Source organism: Ovis canadensis, chromosome 10 (assembly GCF_042477335.2).
Source record: "Ovis canadensis isolate MfBH-ARS-UI-01 breed Bighorn chromosome 10, ARS-UI_OviCan_v2, whole genome shotgun sequence".
NCBI lineage: Eukaryota > Metazoa > Chordata > Mammalia > Artiodactyla > Bovidae > Ovis > Ovis canadensis.
In genome coordinates this window covers 38,250,297-38,271,038 of record NC_091254.1, presented here as the reverse complement: position 1 = coordinate 38,271,038, position 20,742 = coordinate 38,250,297, and the positions used below count along the sequence as shown (strand labels likewise).

The 20,742-nt window shown below is 39.1% G+C and overlaps 1 protein-coding gene across 2 annotated transcripts in view; it reads right to left on the bottom strand.

Annotated features, from left to right (window-relative positions):
* TRPC4 (transient receptor potential cation channel subfamily C member 4) overlaps positions 1-17,832 on the bottom strand; it is a 206,852-nt gene extending 189,020 nt beyond the window's left edge. Inside the window, exon 1 of one of the 2 annotated variants that reach the window (XM_069601491.1) lies at positions 17,559-17,832. The gene's annotated coding sequence lies outside the window, so the exon portion shown is untranslated. Of the gene's footprint in view, positions 1-16,290; positions 16,599-17,558 lie in introns of those variants that run through there. The other variant, XM_069601489.1, reaches the window with a different exon arrangement.
* Between the last annotated feature and the right edge of the window lie 2,910 nt (positions 17,833-20,742).

The window sequence follows — 20,742 nt, the reverse complement described above, 5'->3', positions numbered from 1 at the left end:
TAGGAAGTGCAGGTTCTACCCCTGGGTCAGGAGGAACCTCTGGAGAAGGAAATGGCAACTCACCCCAGTGTTCTTGCCTGGAAAATCCAATGGGCAGAGGAGCCTAGGAGGCTCCTCCAGTCCACAGGATTGCAAAAGAGTCTGACATGACTTAGTGAGTAAACAACAACAACAACAAATAAAATGTGAAAAGGTTTGGAAACATGACGTCATACATGCTAGGACTAATAAATAAGAAAACTAGCAACTGCTCAGTAATTCATGTGGGTACACTGAGAAAATGTTTCAGATTCCAAGCTTGTATTATCTTCAGGTTTGGGTTTAATTCGGGGCACTACCACATAATAATTATGTGACTTGGGAAAGCTATTTAATCAACCTAAGCCTTTATTTTCTTTATCTGTAAAACGGGAGGTGATGATGGTTGTCCTAAGGCTAACAAGATAATGCAGGGAAATCAAACAGCCTAGGGCCTGCCATTTAATCCCTCATTAAATGTGAACTCATGTTACCTTTGAGCATTCTTTGGCATTGCCTTTCTTTGGGATTGGAATGAAAACTGACCTTTTCCAGTCCTGTGGCCACTGTTGAGTTTTCCAAATTTGCTGGCATATTGACTGTAGCACTTTCACAGCATTCAGGATTTGAAACAGATCAACTGGAATTCCATCACCTCCACTAGCTTTGTTCATAGTGATGCTTTCTAAGGCCCACTTGACTTCACATTCCAAGATGTCTGGCTCTAGGTTAGTGATCACATCATCATGATTATCTGGGTCGTGTACAGTTTTTGTACAGTTCTTCTGTGTATTCTTGCCACCTCTTCTTAATATCTTCTGCTTCTGTTAGGTCCAGACCATTTCTGTCCTTTTGTGAGCCCATCTTTGCATGAAATGTTCCCTTGCTATCTCTAATTTTCTTAAAGAGATCTCTAGTCTTTCCCATTTTGTTCTTTTCCTCTATTTCTTTGCATTGATCACTGAAGAAGGCTTTCTTATCTCTTCTTGCTATTCTTTGGAACTCTGCATTCAGATGCTTATATCTTTCCTTTTCTCCTTTGCTTTTCGCCTCTCTTCTTTTCACAGCTATTTGTAAGGCCTCCCCAGACAGCCATTTTGCTTTTTCACATTTCTTTTCCATGGGGATGGTCTTGATCCCTGTCTCCTGTACAATGTCACGAACCTCATTCCATAGTTCATCAGGCACTCTATCTATCAGATCTAGGCCCTTAAATCTATTTCTCACTTCCACTGTATAATCATAAGGGATTTGATTTAGGTCATACCTGAATGGTCTAGCGGTTTTCCCTATTTTCTTCAATTTGAGTCTGAATTTGGTAATAAGGAGTTCATGATCTGAGCCACAGTCAGCTCCTGGTCTTGTTTTTATTGACTGCATACAGCTTCTCCAACTTTGGCTGCAAAGAATATAATCAATCTGATTTCGGTGTTGACCATCTGGTGATGTCCATGTGTAGAGTCTTCTCTTGTGTTGTTGGAAGAGGGTGTTTGCTATGACCAGTGCATTTTCTTGGCAAAACTCTATTAGTCTTTGCCCTACTTTATTCTTCATCCCAAGGCCAAATTTGCCTGTTACTCCAGGTGTTTCTTGGCTTCCTACTTTTGCATTCCAGTCCCCTATAATGAAAAGGACATCTTTTTTGGGTGTTAGTTCTAAAAGGTCTTGTAGGTCTTCATAAAACGGTTCAACTTCAGTTTCTTCAGCGTTACTGGTTGGGGCATAGACTTGGATAACTGTGATATTGAATGGTTTGCCTTGGAGACGAACAGAGATCATTTTATAGTTTTTGAGATTGCATCCAAGTACTGCATTTCGGACTGTTTTGTTTACCATGATGGCTACTCCATTTCTTCTGAGGGATTCCTGCCCGCAGTAGTAGATACAATGGTCATCTGAGTTAACTACCGCACAATTGCACTCATCTCACACGCTAGTAAAGTAATGCTCAAAATTCTCCAGGCCAGGCTTCAGCAATATGTGAACCGTGAACTCCCTGATGTTCAAGTTGGTTTTAGAAAAGGCAGAGGAACCAGAGATCAAATTGCCAACATCCAGTGGATCATGGAAAAAGCAAGAGAGTTCCAGAAAAACATCTATTTCTGCTTTATTGATTATGCCAAAGCCTTTGACTGTGTGGATCACAATAAACTGTGGAAAATTCTGAAACAGCTGGGAATACCAGACCACCTAACCTGCCTCTTGAGAAATCTGTATGCAGGTCAGGAAGCAACAGTTAGAACTGGACATGGAACTTTTCCAAATAGGAAAAGGAGTACATCAAGGCTGTATCTTGTCACCCTGCTTATTTAACTTACATGCAGAGTATATAATGAGAAACGCTGGACTGGAAGAAACACAAGCTGGAATCAAGATTGCTGGGAGAAATATCAATAATCTCAGACATGCAGATGACACCACCCTTATGGCAGAAAGTGAAGAGGAGCCAAAAAGCCTCTTGATGAAAGTAAAAGAGGAGAGTGAAAAAGTTGGCTTCAAGCTCAACATTCAGAAAATGAAGATCATGGCATCCGGTCCCATCACTTCATGGCAAATAGATGAGGAAACAGTGGAAACAGTGTCAGACTTTATTTTGGGGGGCTCCAAAATCACTGCAGATGGTGACTGCAGCCATGAAATTAAAAGACACTTACTCCTTGGAAGAAAAGTTATGACCAATCTAGATAGCATATTCAAAAGCAGAGACATTACTTTGCCGACTAAGTTCCGTCTAGTCAAGGCTATGGTTTTTCCTGTGGTTCTGTATGCATGTGAGAGTTGGACTGTGAAGAAGGCTGAGCGCCGAAGAATTGATGCTTTTGAAGTGTGGTGTTGGAGAAGACTCTTGAGAGTCCCTTGGACTGCAAGGAGATCCAACCAGTCCATTCTGAAGGAGATCAGCCCTGGGATTTCTTTGGAAGGAATGATGCTAAAGCTGAAACTCCAGTACTTTGGCCAACTCATGTGAAGAGTTGACTCATTGGAAAACACTCTGATTCTGGGAGGGATTGAGGGCAGGAGGAGAAGGGGACGACAGAGGATGAGATGGCTGGATGGCATCACAGATTCAATGAACGTGGGTCTGAGTGAACTCCGGGAGATTGTGATGGACAGGGAGGCCTGGTGTGCTGCGATTCATGGGGTCACAAAGAGTTGGACATGACTGAGCGACTGAAGTGAACTGAACTGAGTGACTAACACTTTCACTTTTACACCTGAAGCTTGGAGATGGTGCATGTGTTGTTGACCATGTGATGAACTGTTTTCCATGGATATAGATGTAGTCTTCAGGACCATGGTCACAACCATGGCGGCAGACTGTGGGCTGAGGGACAGGTTAGGACTGTCATCTCAAAAGACAAATATGCAACTCATTTCTAGGTCAGGACCAACCAGCACTGAGCACAGAGTTTAATCGAACTCCTGACTCTCTTCTGGGGAAAGGTAACTGATCTTTTACCCAGACCCTTATCACTTAGGCTTCATCATACTTAAAGCCAGTTATTAACCTGTAAGAGGCTGTGGGGAAAATGTAAGATTCTGCAGCCCCAGAAAGTTCAGTGCTGACAACCTAACTCACTCACCAGGGTGGAACTGAGGCCATGCTGTGCTGGGTCCAGTGATGGATCTAGACTGTCGGCCCTGGGAAGAGAGCATCCTCCCCATCTACTCCTGAATCCATTTTGTACAAAAGAAAACCACAGTATATATTTTTTCGAAAAAGACAATGCACAACTTCAGGTAAACAAAGACCGATTTGGATCATATGAGCACAACTAGCAGATATGGTAATCAAATGCTGAAGTGATACTGATGAAGAATTCAGAGACAATATCTCATAGGCTGGTTTGGCTGATGCCTCAAGTTAAAGGAAAAGGTGTACTATCATGTTGGGTACATCCACAGAACACCTTTAAGGAAATTTATCAGGCTTTAGGCAATTTCAGCCATAACAGTTATAACTGTAACACAAACAGCAGTGAGTACTGACACTTTCCTGTCTTTATGTAATGGATTTTGAATGGGAGAAATGAAGATTACTCAGAAAACCACAGGCCTGGAAAAAAATCTCACCTCAGTGACAAAGAGGTCAAATTGCTATTGCATTACATTGCTCTACTTTTTGTTCATTTAATAGTGTGTTTGTGATTCAGTAAGAAAGAGCCATTAGTTGAAACTTCATTACAATTGATTTGAGTCACATTAATAAGGTTTTACTTAGAATTTATTATTTTATACAAAATAGCTTTAAATTGGTTGTTTAAAATAATTGTTCTAAAGTCAAAGACTTGGTAATTTTGTAAGAATAATGTTATTTCTGAGCTAATAAGAAAAATCAGATTAAAAATTCTGAAACTACATTGCAGTTGCTACATTTCTCTCTCTGTGGGTATAATTATGTGTCTATACTATACCATATACATATAATTTCTTTCTTTTAAACACTTTGACTAAATTTTTTGGCACTAAATTCAAAATATAAAAGAAGTACTTGTGTTTCTGACTATGATAGAATGGCATGTAGTGGCCTAATATTTCTTTTGATAACATTTAGAAAAGCTGGGTAAATATAAACAAACAAGCAAATAAATCTCTATCTAAAGGAGAGCTGCCATTATCATACTAAGTGAAGTTAAGTCAGACAAAGACAAACAGCATGTATCACTTATAAGTGGGATCTAAAAAAATGATACAAGTGAACTTATTTACAAAACAGAAACAGATTCATAGACTTAGAAAACAAACATGGTTACCAAAGGGGAAAGGTAGGGCAGGGATAAACTAGGAGGTTCAGATTAACATATATACACTGCTATACATAAAATAGTCAACAAGGACCTACTGTATAGCACAGGGAACCCTACTCAATACTCTAATAACTTATGGGAAAAGAATCTGAAAAAGAATGGATATTTGTATATGTATAGCTGAATCACTTTGCTGTACACCTGAAACTAAGACAACATTGTAAATCAACTATACTTCAATATGAAATAAATTTTTAAAAATCAGCTTAAAAAAGAGTTGCAAAGATAACAAGTACTTGAAGAGTCAGTATCTTAGTTGGAGAGAAACCACTGAGAGGTGACTTGACCTTCTACAAACCACATTTCCTCTCAACGCATTTGCCAAGGCAAATACAAGGGTCTCATGTCCTGGTAAGAAGGGAGACAGACAGAAGTATGTCTTACACTCAGCAGCTCTTTTCTCAAAGCATTTGTTAAAATCTTAAGCTTTGCAGGAAAATAATTGAGAAAGCTGCTGAAATTTAGGGCAGAGTATTCATCAATCTTGCAAAACTGCAGAGATAAAGTTCATTATTATCCTGGAACCTTAAAGGAGGAGTGGTCTTACTACATAGCCAAGATGCTTAGACCCTGGGGTCCTATAACATATCCTGGGGGTCAACCAGGGGTTCATGGGCTTGCAAAGGTTGAAATTAACCTCTTATCTGCTCAGGTTCTGATTGGCTTAAGATGTTTACTCCCATCTTACCTGCCTGCCAGAGGATAGATAAAACCATTCAAAATATCCAGATAATAGCAGAGAAAGCAAATATGCATGGAAATACATTATACGAATAATTAATAAAAGAATACTAGAAATATGGCACAGAGGAAAAGGAAAAAATATGAATAATTGGAGGCATTAAAGGGGAAAAGGTAAGTGCAAAACTACCTCGGAAGGTTAATGAACAAGAATTTTCCAATACTTATGAAAGATATCGTCATATTTAAAAAGTGTTTCAAATACCAAGCAACAGAAATCTAAAAAGCTCAGTTTGGTACATAATCGTAAAACTAATGAAAACAAAGGACTAAAAGAAAGCATAAAAGCAACTAAAAATAAAGAATATATTGCCCTCAAAGGAGCCATAATCAGACTGATGGTTGACATTTCAGCAGAAATGATAGAAGCTAAAAGTCAACTGAGGAGCATCAAGTACTGAAAGAAAAAAAATTTCTAATCTAAAATACTCCAAACAATAGAAATAGCCTTAAAAGTGAGACCAAATAAAAACATTTTCAGTCAAACAAAAACTGAGAAAAGTTTTGGCCCACGACACTAAACATGCTGAAGAGAGCTCTTGGTTGCCTGCAGACGGATGGCAGAGGGCATCTGAGGACAGCAGGTGTAGCATCCGCAATGATAATAATATAAAAGAAAACTAAAATAAAAATAAAACAGATTTATAATTCTTCTTAAAAAAATTAAATCTATCCCAACTCAGTCCATTCCTTTACCAAAGGCATGTGTCTCTATGAATAAAATTTTATTTTTTAAAAGATCAATATATTGTCCTTCAAGTTTATTTCCACCATTTTCTGTGATAAGAAATAAAAAAGACAACAATAGCTCATCAACAGTCAGATAAATATTTTGTATTGGTTGGTCTCACAATATAATATGTCAAATAATTGGCAAACACTTTCAAAGTGCTGCTATGAATTTTAGGAAAATAAAAGTAGTTGCTGCATGCATTACAATTAAAATGTCAAATTCTTTTTAAAATTAATGAGTAGTGATAATATATCAGTAGTGTATCTTAAGTATTTGTTATTTCGATGACGCTTAAAATATTCACACAGATTTTTATAGTGAATTCGTATAGCATTTATCCTTATAATTATGGTTAGCATTCATTTCAGTGTAAAGCACAAAAATGGGCAGAAATCTCAGTTTCAACCACATAATGATTTTCCCATCATAATGGAGCAGAGTCTTAAGCCCAATAGTTTAATTGTGCCCCTTCTTGTATATCAAGAAAGAATGTAACAATATGAAATCCCTTTCTTAAAATCCTTTGCTTAAGCCCTACTTGATATGAAATTTTCTTAAATATATTACAAAGAAACTTTTATCTGTAACTTACAGAAAAGAAACTAGAGTATTTTATCAGAAGCCATAATTCATTACAGGTTGCAATTAAATTTCACCATGAATACAGAACCTTACCACACTTTTATAAATGTCCAGAAAAATAAATGTTCATCATAGTTGCCATCTACCTATGGAAATAGCCTGATCTGATAGAGGCAGCAGGGAATGTGGGTTCCTATATGGCCTTTCCTCTGTCATTAACCTCCAGTCTATGCGGGAGCAGCCCTACACACAGGACCAACTGGGCAATTGAAGATGTTCATCTGTAGGTATAATGATGGATGGAGTGCAAACAGTAGATATGCAATGTTGCATTGGAGATGAACCAAAGGATACATGAAACCCTTTGAGCAGTCACTGTCTTTATTATACCTGTATATCCACTTCATTATGATTAAAATCAAAATAAGTTCTGTCAGACTATGAAATACTCCTAAAAGCTACTGAATAGCAATATATTCTATGAGCAGAGATTACCTTTAATCACATTCAATATTTGACATGCAATCCTTGCATATTTTTGAAGATCTTGACTTATTAGAGAGTATCTCAGCTTTCAAATAACTTTAAGTAAACTGAAATGAATCAGGGTTATATGGTTCAAATATATCTAGGCTATTCAACAATGGATCATTTCAAAAACACGGTGTGTTGACTTCTTCTCAATTAGGTTGTCTCCTGTCTCTATTTTTATTTTGTAGACATCTACGTTAAGAAAAAAAATCAGAGGCTAAAATATTGCATTATAAAACAGATTTTATGCATTTTGTGCTTAAAAGAACCATTAACTATTAATCTAAAAAAGAGGTGATTTTAATATATATTTGTTCTCAATATTTCAATTATAGCAATGTAATAACTAGTAAGAAAATATTTAGGAAGATTTGAAAGTTCTGGTTTTAGTGGTTCCCTGTTCAGTACAGCAAACAAAAAGCAGCTTTTGTTCTTCAAGTTAAAATCACTGATATTTTATATGTTAGGGAAAATTCTTTATCATAAGTACTATTATAATGAAATGTTTTTTCATTAAGGCTTCTTTTATTCATGAAAGGGCAAAATCATTTGCTGGTTCACTTTGTTCCAAGAACATGCTGGAGTGCTAAATGAAAATACGCGGTTCAGTTCTCTAAGTAGCTTGCACATTACAAATCAGAATGTTAAGCTGTGAGGTTAAAATGAACCAGATAAGCAAGTAAGTCTTTTGCCTCTGCCAACATTTTCTTTTTATACAGCACATACAGGGAGACATATCTTTTTTTTAGATACAAAGCTATTTAATATCCTACAGAGCAATAATAACCCTAATATTTGAGTGTTCTTTAAAAATATTTTTTTCTCTTTAATTGTAGAGGCTCTCAGAGGCTTAGAGATAGGCACTCTGATTATTTCGCATGATGATTCTCAGAAAATAAAAAATCCTGGTAAACAGTGGATAGCCCTAGGAATGAAGCTCCCAAAAAATTATTCCACAAAGAAGAATGTAGCTGACTGCAGTCCCTTTTTAGTTCTGCAAATTTAAGGTCATGAGGTAGATGGTCTATTTCGAGGTCTTCAATACATCCTCAGCTGTAGACATAAGGGCTTCCTAGAAAACATGAACAGGGCATATTGAGAACTCCTAGATGATTCTAGAATGGGTCCATACAAGACTTTCTTGAGCCAAAGTGTTTTATGTCCCAAGGCAATGGGATAGGGTTATGAGGATCCAAGTTAAGATGACCCTAGCTTTAAAATGGTCTTCTTAGGTTTGCTTCCTTGGTTCAAAGGGGGATTGGGCACCATGTGGGTATATCATCACCAAAAATCCATCAAGATTTTGGAAAACAATTTATCTCCTTTGAATGGTTAACTCAGTAATATCTGTATATAAAAGGAAAGTGCCATCTTTAACAGTGTCAATAATGTTATGTAATTTGAACATAAATTTATAGTTGGAAACTCGAAGCCCTATTTTTATAGGAAACAATAATTTGAGACAAGGAAGAGAAGATGGATTTGGATTTCTTCCAGTGTGACCCGATGTCATTGTTTTTAATTCCAATTGTAGACTATTATCTTAGTTTGACTTGTGTTATTTTCTTAATGAGTTTTCCATTTCCATGAGAAGAGATCAGGTGGCAATAAAACAGTGAAATGTCTACAAGATAACAGGGGACACTTGAACACTTTTTTTGAAATCATAAACAAAAAAGGTGAGATGTACCTCTTTATTCTTAGCATCTAGTGGGGAGGACTGTCATGCATTAAATAAGTCCTTCATCAAACATTCCATGTGTGTATATATATACGTGTGTGTGTGTATATGTATACAATATGTATCTGCTATTCAAAAAAAAGCATTTGGCAAGATATGAGAGTACATCTTAAAAAAAAAAAAACTTTTGAGTTAGATGACCTTCCAAGTCATTCAGTACATGTCTAACCATTCCATAGGGACAGTAACACACCGGCAAGTAACTTCTATTGTCTTTTATGGGCTACTCTACCTTCTTTGCTAATAATTTTAACCTCACTATCTCTGGTAATTACTCTGCAAGCATCATCTTAAGAACCTGTCCCCAGGAGCAGTCTCCCACTCTTTCTCATTCTGTACTACTTATATGGCATTATATACAGCTATATGGATAGGTTTACTTACTTATATATATACACACACAGTACATACAGATGGAGATATATATATATATATATATGTTTAATTAATGGATTCAAAACCAGGTTTTAAGTGTTGGTGTATGTTTAAATGCATATATATATATATATATTTGTATATATGTGTGTGTGTGTGTATGTGTGTGTATCACTATACAATTAAGTGAATTCAAAAATTGCTTATCAAACTACAACCACCACAGAAGAGAATCCATTTAAAGTGTAGTCTTCAGTGTGATCTTCGGGGTATGCAGCCCTACTCTACATATCATGAAGGAGATTTTTATATAAAATGATACCCCTGTTTCACAAACAGTTGGGATGGTTATATATAAAACACCATGGACTCTCCACCCTTCATCCAATGTACATTATGCATCACTCCTGTCCTTTCATCCATCATTTTTGGGGTGGTTCATACAGGTATGTGACCAGTTCCTTGAAAGAAGAGCATATTAAAATACAGAGGTTGAGCATAGCAGCTGACAACAATCACTCATGCATTCATTCATTCCATTCACCCATTCAAAAAGCATATGTTGAACACTAAGTATCTTAATTCTGTGAAAATAAAAATTATGATGCATTGAGCTATGAACTATGATTCTGATATGCACAGGGTATTAGCTAACACAATTATATAGCTTCTTCACCATTATTTAGAGGCAAAACATATTAAAAGTGTAGTAGGGTACCTGAGACCTTCCCAGGTGGCTCAGTGGTAAAGAATCCACCTGTCAAGCAGGAGAGGCAGGTTCCATCCCTGGGTTGAGAAGATCCCCTGGAGAAGGAAATGGCAACCCACTCCAGTATTCTTGCCTGGGAAATTCCCTAGACAGAGGAGCCTGGTGGGCTACAGTCCATGGGGTCACAATCAGACACAAGTTGGTGACTAAACAACAACAAAGGGTACATGAACACTGTTCATAAACTTTCATTTGTAACAAGTTTACCAGGCAGAATAAAAAGAATAAAAAACTACTAACTGCCCTCCCCAAAATAAAAGCTCATGCCACCTACAACTGGACATCATAAGCTGTCAAGGCTTTGACATGAATTCTCAGCATAACTTAATGATTGCAATCACACCAAAGAAGTCTCTGACTGCCTTGAGTTCAGTAAGTATTCCTGAGAAATATTCTTTCAACTCTAATCACACTTATGGTGTAAAAGAACAAAAACTCCCTCCTAAGAATTTCAGCACAGCACCACTTAAACTAAAGCACATTAATAACTGAATATATAAATTCTGTGAAAATGAGCATTATGGAGTCACCAGCTGACTGGAAGTTATGTCCATTGTGTATCAGTGGGTTAATGTTTATAATATAGGAAGTAACAGAGTACTCACAATATCATATAAGTGCAAATTATTATTATAATGGCTTCACTAGATAAATAAATTAGCTCACGATTTAGCAATGGAATTATAAAACTATGAAATAAGTATGCTTAATTGCAAAGGTGTAATATTTATGACAGTCTAAGTCACTTTAAAACTCACACATTTTTGAGTATCCTCTGGATTTCTTAAAGGAGTTTACTGTCTAGTTTAGGAGACAGACCTCTATCCATCTGTAAGGTAGACTATAACAAGGGTTTAGCTTGTATTTATACTTGAGACACCTGGAGACATGAAGGAAGCTTTCAAGGAGACAGTGATGTTGAGCTAGGTTTAGTGCCTGGAGAACATTTTGACAGGAAGCAGTAAGAGAGAAGTTATTCTGTAGAGAGGGAGCTGTGCCTGAAAATGCAAAGATGAAGATCTCATTCGTGTGTCACTAATCTATTTATTCAATTATCCATTTACTAACATTCAAACAATATCTACTGAATAGATATCACCAGTGCTAATTTTTGTCATATATGTAAAAAATTTATTTCCTCAACTTCAGTGTCAATGGGTTTCTGGATTTAAGCACATTGGTTTTAAATGCAGGTGTATTTTTTTTTTTTTTAATGGCAAATGTGTTAAAATGTGCCACCAGCTGAACCATGTCTTTTGGGATGAATGAAAGAGTGCTCCCTTCATTAAATACCAAGGGACATGCAAAATAATTAAGCAATTAAAATTAAGACAAAAACACTTCTCTAGAAATTTCATTTAACACTGATAAGATTAACAAAAACCTGTCTTAACATGACTGTGTTTTGTACAAAGACATTTTATCAACAGCCTACAGATGTTTTCAAGGTTTGAATGACAATTTTTTATTTAGAAATTATAATCTCATAACTATTTAAAGGTCTATTATCTAGAATTTTATCCATGAAAATAAGCTTTTTTTTTTCTTTCCACACACATTACATTTAGATTCAAGAGTAAGAAAGCAAATAGTTTTGAGAACAATTGGCTTGAGCTGAGTATCTCATCTCCTACTCTGCTTCAGAACAGATAGAGCCTTAGTTAACACAGTGTTGTGTCAAATTCTAGAGTTATAATGGGGTCGTGTATGTCCCAATGTTACATTTGAAAAGCTAAATAAATAAATGTCTATAAGTATCCAATGAACACATAGATCTTGTTAAAAGATTACTAATTTATTTTTGAAACCATTAGAATCAAGTAACAGGAATATTGACTCTAAAATCAAGTAGACATGGGTTCAAATTCTGACTCTACCACAAAGAAACTATGTGATTTTTTTTTCTTTTTCGTAGTAATTTAGTCTTTTCAGATTCTTTAAAAGTTAGTAATAATACCTTAGTGTTAGGGTAGGTGTGAAGATAAAAAAATTTAAGTTTCTAGCACAGTTCCTGGCATACCTTAAGTACTCATAAATATTCACTTACTCTCTTTTTCCCACTTTCCTTTTTTGGTAATAATTCTTATCTTCCTGTCTTAAGTAAATTTTACTATTGATAATATTTGTTCAAGGAAATGACTTATGGTAACTTTTCAACATTTTTAGACCATAGCACACTACAGGCAGAGTATAATGAATGTGTATCTGATTCATTACATTTCACTTGCCATTTCTCAAAAAGAATGGAGTGTGCTAGATAAACCTATTGAGGCCTATTTTTAAATTAATGTTTTACTTAACATTTTGAATTTTATGTGCAAAACTGGGCCCATGTGTCACCTGTTGCTTCTCAAGAAGCCATTACTCAATGACACGGCCGAGTTTCAAAGGAAACGTTTTTTCAAAGCATTGACTAATCTACACTAATATTAATGGGCTATGACCTACAGTTCAGTTACAGGAAAAGATCAACTGCTGAAACTATTATCTCTCTTTCATAACCTGTTTAAGTGAAATGACTTTCAGAAGAACCATTGAGACTTAAGAATTTCACTCCATGTACTGAATAGTTCATGGAACCACATAGTTTCAAACTGATATATTTTCAATGTACGTGTCTTTAATTTTCAGTTCCACCAATGAAGAGCTTCTTCTGAAAGTATTTTTTCATCATAGGTGTTATTTTGGTAGTACCAATGTTCTCAGAGAGTGGGTCTATATTTGTACTAATTAAATAGATATAGCCATGATATCACATTCCTGATCAAAATATTCTCAAATCTCTTAAAATATTAAGGTTTCAATGCAGCTTGGAGGATTAGAACCAGGAAACATAAGGAGAGGAAAGATATTAACAGTTCCAAAACAGCTTTTCATCACAACTAGATAGAAGTAAATGTCCAGTTTAAGTTGGGTTGAACTAATCAGTTGTAATGTTTATTTGGTATGAATATGTGTTTTGGGGAGTGATGAAGCATAAATTAGGTGAAAAGACAAGGTTTTTGTTTTGAGCTGTCTCTTCAACACCATTTTTAATAAGAACCAAAATGCTTCTGGTGGATTTTCCAGATATTAAAGAGGTGAATAACGACTAGTTTCAGTTAGGCCCAGACAATACAACTTGGAAAGAAAAGAGGCACATTAGAATCTGATCTCATGAAATGTTCAGGCGTCATGATTTTGGAAAAAAGAAAACTTAATAGTTTATACTTCCCTTCACCTAGCTTGTTTTTAGAAATCAAACGATCACATTTTCAAAAGAAAATATTCAGTCTACAATTTTACTTTCCTAGCTGGTGTTTATCATTTCTTCTCCATCTTTATTTACAAAATCCTTTCTCTTTGAGCACTGATATTCACAATATTAACTACGGAACAAAAATGTACCTATTTTTATTTTAATATATGAATTAATTAGAAAAGGTAGATCATGTAAGTTTTATAATATGTTAATGATCTGAATCGTCATAAATTATCCTGGCAATTAAACATGCAGGTGCAAAATCATGACAATATTTTCTGCAACACATTTATGAAAGTATTTTCAATTCAGAGGGGTTAATTGGCACATTCATAATGGTTATTTTTGTACTTCAATAGAAATTTATCACATTTATTATAAGCTTTAAGTTTAAAATGTGTGTACTGAATAAGATGCAAATTTGGTTTAATCAGAAAGAATAAAAGCAATGTCTGGTGTTTCCTACTTATATAAAATATGAATTAATAGAGGTTATCTTACGTGAAGAAGGAAATGGCAACCCGCTCCAATATTTTTGCCTGGGAAATCCCATGGACAGAGGAGCCTGATAGGCTACAGTCCACAGGGTCTGCAAAGAACTGGGCATGACTTAGCGACTAAACAACAACAGACTTAGACGGAAAGTTAATTGATCTCTTACACCTTCAATAACTGAAGTGGACATATAGTTCATATAGAACTTTAGTTTTCTAATATTTTTTTCTTTGTAATCTGAACTTGACTTTTCAGGAATAACTGCCATAGAGACATAAATAATGTAAAATTAAAAAACTTTAAAGCTTATAAGTAATGGAAGTTTACTCCACTTCTTATGCCTGTGAGAGTGACCATGAAGCAAGTAAACTGAAACATATTTTTCAAGAACCAAGCTTTTCAGAAAGAGAGTTAATATATTTGACAGGTTTTACTAAACAGACATGTCTTATATCTCTTGCACTTAGTTTATGCTTTGATGAATGCCCATGTTCCTTTAAGTTCTCACCTAAATGGAAGAAATTCTCTAAATTTGCAATTATGAATCTTCTTGCTATGCCTTATTTAAGCTGTCTACCTAACTATATATTTATTCACCCAGGGAATATTAAGCACCTCTTATGCATCAATTTCATTAACCTATTAGTATTTCTCTTCATATGTAACTTCCTTGGCATGAACCTATTGGCTCTTCAGTTCACAACATCAAGCTTAACAGAGTAACTGAGCTCTGATCAGAACTCTACTGAAAGCCTCTGTGGGTTGGTGGTCTCATTCAGGAAAGAGGAAAGTGCTTGCTTTCTTTCTACCCATACTAACCTTCCCTTAATTCAAGATACTTGCATAAAATACTTTGATAAAGCCAATGTAACTTCTATTGATATGCTGATTTACATTAATTCAGTCTTTAAGGTGCTTCTTTAGCAAGCACTTATCTAACTGAATTTTGATTCTAATATTTAAACTACTAGTTATCCCTTTATCTTACTGACTTTTTGCCTACCACACTTAAAAGGAGAGGTCTTGGTCTACTGTCCGGGTTAGAAGTGGGTATAGAAGTAGGTATTACCATCTAAGTTTAAATAGCCAATGATTTCAATACCCATGATTTCAATGTTTTAACATATCTACACGTTCTTACTCTCCCTAATTCAGAATTTTTCTTAAAAAAATAAAAACACAACAAACTCTAGCCAACCTTTTCACTTATAGAATTTGTAATATCTTTTGTGCAGCAATGACTGTAATAGGAAATCCAGAAATTATATGAGAACTGATTTTTTTTTTCAATTTTACATGTCTGTTGTAAATTTCCTTTTAATAAAAGGAGTAAACCTTGTTTCTGCCTCCTCCCACTCTTTTGGCTTGGTGCTTACTCAGAGTAAGCCAACTTGCTGCATCTTACAGTTATGGGTATTAACTGAGAAGGGCCCCCCCTAAGAAAGCATGTGAACAGGGATACACCATAGTGAATACAGGCAAGTCCCGGAGCTCCCCGTCTCAGTCTCTCCCAGCCCTCCATCCCCTTCCAGGATTCTCTAGTTACCTCATCACAAAAGACAACCGACTTCTCAGCTAGAACAACAAGTTGTGCAGCGAATCTCAGTGATTCAGCCAAGTAGCAGATAGGGTCACTGGCTTAATTGGAATCTCAATAGCCAAGCGAACTAGGAATCCCTTAGCCTGGGTCCAGCGACACGGATCGAAGTGTTTCCGTGTTTTGATAGAGAATGAAAATGACGCAGAGTTTAACTGACAGGATATTGACCACCGTCGTTTCTTTATTACCCCAGTTTAGGTACCAGAGTCTAGGGCTCCCTTATACGCGCCCAGGGGCCACCAAGATCTCCCACCTTCCCCAAATGCGTAAAAGGCTAAAAACAGCCTTCCCTAGCTCCCCAGCTCCCCAGCTCCACGGCGTGGCTTCTTGCTGCTTTGTTTACCATATAAGTCACACCGGGGGTTTACTCTTTGCCCTCTCCCCTGCTTTAAAGCCGGATGCTGTAAGATGCTGAGAAACATCCCCAAACTCTCGTTCAGCCCAGGTCAACCACAGAAAGCTTCACAGATCCGGTCCCCAGCCCTAAAGAGAAACCTTGCAGAGCCCGAGCCTCTGGATCCAGTAACCCCCAGGGATGTCCACCTCCCAAGAGGGAGCAGGCTTCCCAGGCAGCTTGAGAAACTTAACCGAGATCCCAGAAACGAGGGGAGGTGCGACTCCGGCCAGATGGAGCTCTGAGGCGACACCCTTTTTACCTGCAAAGTTGCGATCTTCTGGCCGAAGGGGGTTGGAGTCGAGGCCAGCGGCGCGAGTGCTCTGCCCGGTGCCAGCACGCCCGGCAAATTCCGACGGGATCTCCTTAGTCTTCGCCGAGTTTCCGAGCATTCCAAGGAAAACGCACGAAGCTGGAGCCCACGCAGCTGGCACCGAACTGGGCGGAGTGAGGATGCTCTGAGAGTGATGCCGCGCGAGGCGGGGGAGGGGAGGGCCTGGGGCGAGGGGGAGGTGAGCTCCCAGGGAGGAGAACCTCACCCACCCCCGGCCCTTAAGGACCCCTCCGGGTAAAGTTAGCGTTCCCACGGCTGTCAGCCGACGAACCCAGAGGAAGGCACCCCTCCCTGCATCTCCGGTGGCGGCCTGACTCCGGGTCAGCGCAGCCCGGGTTCGGAGGGGACCTCTCGGAAAGAAGCGCGTCCCACGCGCCGCTCTGCGAGGCGGTGGAGGTGGACCCGCGCGAGGGCAGGACCCGGGGAAGAGCCTCCGCCGCCCCGGGGCCAGATGTTTGGGGTCAGCCCGTTGGGCACGCGAGCTCACCGCATGCCAGCGGCTATCCAGTCCAGTCTGTGGCCAGTACCCCACCCTGTGACCCTGGAGGCGAGCCAGACACACCTCCAGGCTCCGGGCAGGCTCACCCCCCAGGCTGTCCGACTTCAGTTCGCGTCAGAACTCGGCCGCTGATCACCCTGCTCCCACCCAAGGAAACAAGACCCGCGCGGCAGGTCCCCCGACTTGAAAAAGTAGCCCCCACCCTCCTCACCCGGTAACTCGCAAAGCTTCTCCCTCTCCGGCTCCCGGGGGTCCCGGCACCCCCTCTCGCGTCCTCAAGGTGTCAGACTTCCCCTGCAAGAGCAGGCGTCTGTGACTCGCTACTAGTGTCCACAATGGAGACAGTCGCAATGAGTAAATGACGAGGCGGCGTTCCACCCACCCTCAATCCAGCTCGATCTTTCCAACGAAATCAGTAAGTTCCCAAATTTTAAACAAACTCCCTCCCCTCCCCCGCCCCCCGCCAAGTGCGCACCAGCCTAGGGGCGCGAGGTCCCGTTGCTCCAGGTGCGATGTATTGAGTGTGTGTGTGTGTGTGTGTGTGTGTGTCTGCTGGTGGTGGTGGTCCCATCAGCGTACTGACGATTTCAGGATAAAAGTTATCTTCTGGCCATCACTGTGGTGTTCACACCTGAAAATCAGATTAAAGTGTTTAGAGGAAATGTCGTATATATTGGCAAAGTTGGCAATAACTTACTTGTTGTTCACTGCGGCGCGGTGATTCCCAGCTTGTCACTCCGGGAGACTTGCTTGGTCACGACCCTGGGACTGGAGAGTCCAATCTGTAAAATAGAGAGTGGAGTCCACGCGGACTCCTAGCTAGAGATTACTCGGCTTGAGACCCTTGGTTCTACTGGATTCCTTTTCATTTCCCGAAAGCCCTGGGGTGAGCCACTGGTCTCCAGTCGCATCTCAGCAGATGCTTCTCTGGCTTTGCGCTTGTGCAACAGGAGTGGCCACTCTTTCTCCCCGTCCCAGCCACGCGTGGTTACACCTTCTGGGAATCAGGGCTCTGACGACTGCGGGGAGGCGGACCATTTTCTTCCCAAGAAATATTCCCCCAAGGGAGTTAAGGGTAGGCGGCAAGCTGGACCCACGCAGCCTCCAAAGCCCAAAATTAAGAGAATTTCCTTCTTGGCTGTCTTATTTTCTACTTATTTTTTAGGTCGCAAGAGTTGAGAGCTTTTTTTTCTTTTTGAGTATTTACATGAGTAAAGAGGAAATTGCTAAGGATCACCCACTGGGGTGATGTGCATACTGTTTGTTGTTGTTTTTTTTTTTAATCACTTTTCTTATTCCTAAATGTTTCTTTCTCTCTAGTTTAGAGCTCTTCTCATGGGTTTATCCTTAGCCCAGCCTTGACTTCTGTTGTAAATTTCTAAGTGGTCTCCTCCCCCAATGAATACCCAGTTGGCCAGAGGCAAAGGTAGTTCCTACAGTATCTCTACAGAAAACAAGTGTGCAAACAACAGGGGGATTCTTTTCTTTCCTTGAATCTTCCTTATTTTACTTCTTTACCACAAAAGTACTTTAATATCTTTAAACACTTTGTAGAATGTTTTCATGCTAAACAGTGATGAAATATGCAGGAATACGGGTATCTGTCAAAGAAACAGAGGAAAACAACAGAATGGGAAAGACTAGAGATCCCTTCAAGAAAATTAGAGACACCAAGGGAACATTTCATGCAAAGATGGGCTCAATAAAGGACAGAATGGGAATACCAGACCACCTGACCTACCTCTTGAGAAACCTATATGCAGGTCAGGAAGCAACAGTTAGAATTGGACATGGAACAACAGACTGGTTCCAAATAGGAAAAGGAGTACATCAAAGCTGTATATTGTCACCCTGCTTATTTAACTTATATGCAGAATATATCATGAGAAATGCTGGGCTGGAAGAAGCACAAGCTGGAATCAAGATGCTGGCAGAAATATCAATAACCTCAGATATGCAGATGACACCACCCTTATGGCAGAAAGTGAAGAGGAACTAAAAAGCCTCTTGATGAAAGTGAAAGAGGAGAGCGAAAAAGTTGGCTTAAAGCTCAACATTCAGAAAACGAAGATCATGGCATCCGGTCCCATCACTTCATGGCAAATGGATGGGGAAACAGTGGAAACAGTGTCAGACTTTATTTTTGGGGGCTCCAAAATCACTGCAGATGGTGACTGCAGCCATGAAATTAAAAGACGCTTACTCCTTGGAAGGAAAGTTATGACCAACCTAGACAGTATATTCAAAAGCAGAGACATTACTTTGCCAACAAAGGTCCGTCTAGTCAAGGCTGTGGTTTTTCCAGTGGTCATATATGGATGTGAGAGTTAGACTGTGAAGAAAGCTGAGTGCTGAAGAATTGATACTTTTGAACTGTGGTGTTGGAGAAGACTCTTGAGAGCCCCTTGGACTGCAAGGAGATCCAACCAGTCCATTCTGAAGGATATCAGCCCTGGGATTTCTTTGGAGGGAACGATGCTGAAGCTGAAACTCCAGTACTTTGGCCACCTCATGCAAAGAGTTGACTCATTGGAAAAGACTCTGATGCTGGGAGGGATTGGGGGCAGGAGGAGAAGGAGACGACAGAGGATGAGATAGCTGGATGGCATCACTGACTCAATGGACGTGAGTCTGAGTGAACTCTGGGAGTTGGTGATGGACAGGGAGGCCCAGCGTGCTGCGATTCATGAAGTCGCAAAGAGTAGGACATGATGAGTGACTGAGCTGAACTGAACAGAAAGTGTATCTGTAGGCAAGGTAATAAACTTTAATAATACATACAAGTCTACTTTCTAACAAGGGAAGGGAGGACAATATATATGAAAATCTATTTTATACATAATAGATTATAAAATCTGATTTTCATGAAATAATTTATATCCCCATTGTTGTTGTTTGCTGTTGTTTAGTTGCTAAGATGTGTCCCACCTTTTTGTGACCCCACGGACTGTATCCCACCAAGTTCCTTTGCCCGTGGGATTTCCCATGCAAGAATATTAGAATGGGTTGCCATTTCCTTCTCCAAGGGATCTTCTGGACCCAGGGATGCAACCTATGTCTCCTGCGTTGGCAGGCAGATTCTTTACCCTGGTGCCACCTGGAAAGCCTCAGTTCAGTTCAGTCGCTCAGTCGTGTCCGACTCTTTGCGACCCCATGAATCACAGCAAGCCAGGCCTCCCTGTCCATCACCAACTCCCAGAGTTCACTCAAACTCACGTCCATTGAGTCAGTGATGCCACTGAGCCATCTCATCCTCTGTCACCCCCTTCTCCTCCTGCCCCCAATCCCTCCCAGCATCAGAGTCTTTTCCAATGAGTCAATTCTTCGCATGAGGTAGCCAAAGTACTGAAGTTTTAGCCTCAGCAACAGTCCTTCCAATGAACACTCAAGACTGGTCTCATTTAGGATGGACTGGTTGGACCTCCTTGCAGTCCAAGGGACTCTCAAGAGTCTTCTCCAACACCACAGTTCAAAAGTATCGATTCTTAAGCACTCAGCTTTCTTCACAGTCTAACTCTCACATCCATATATGACCACTGGAAAAACCATAGCCTTGACTAGACGAACCTTTGTTGGCAAAGTAATGTCTCTGCTTTTGAATATGCTATCTAGGTTGGTCATAACTTTCCTTCCAAGGAGTAAGCGTCTTTTAATTTCATGGCTGCAGTCACCATCTGCAGTGATTTTGGAGCCCCCAAAAATAAAGTCTGACACTGTTTCCACTGTTTCCCCATCTATTTCCCATGAAGTGATGGTACCGGATGCCATATATGCCCCTTAATCATCAGTAATTAAAATGTTTCAATACCTAAGAAGTAAAAGTGAAGCTAATATTCATGAGGTAATGTTTTATTTCAGCCTTTAATAAACAAAACTCTACA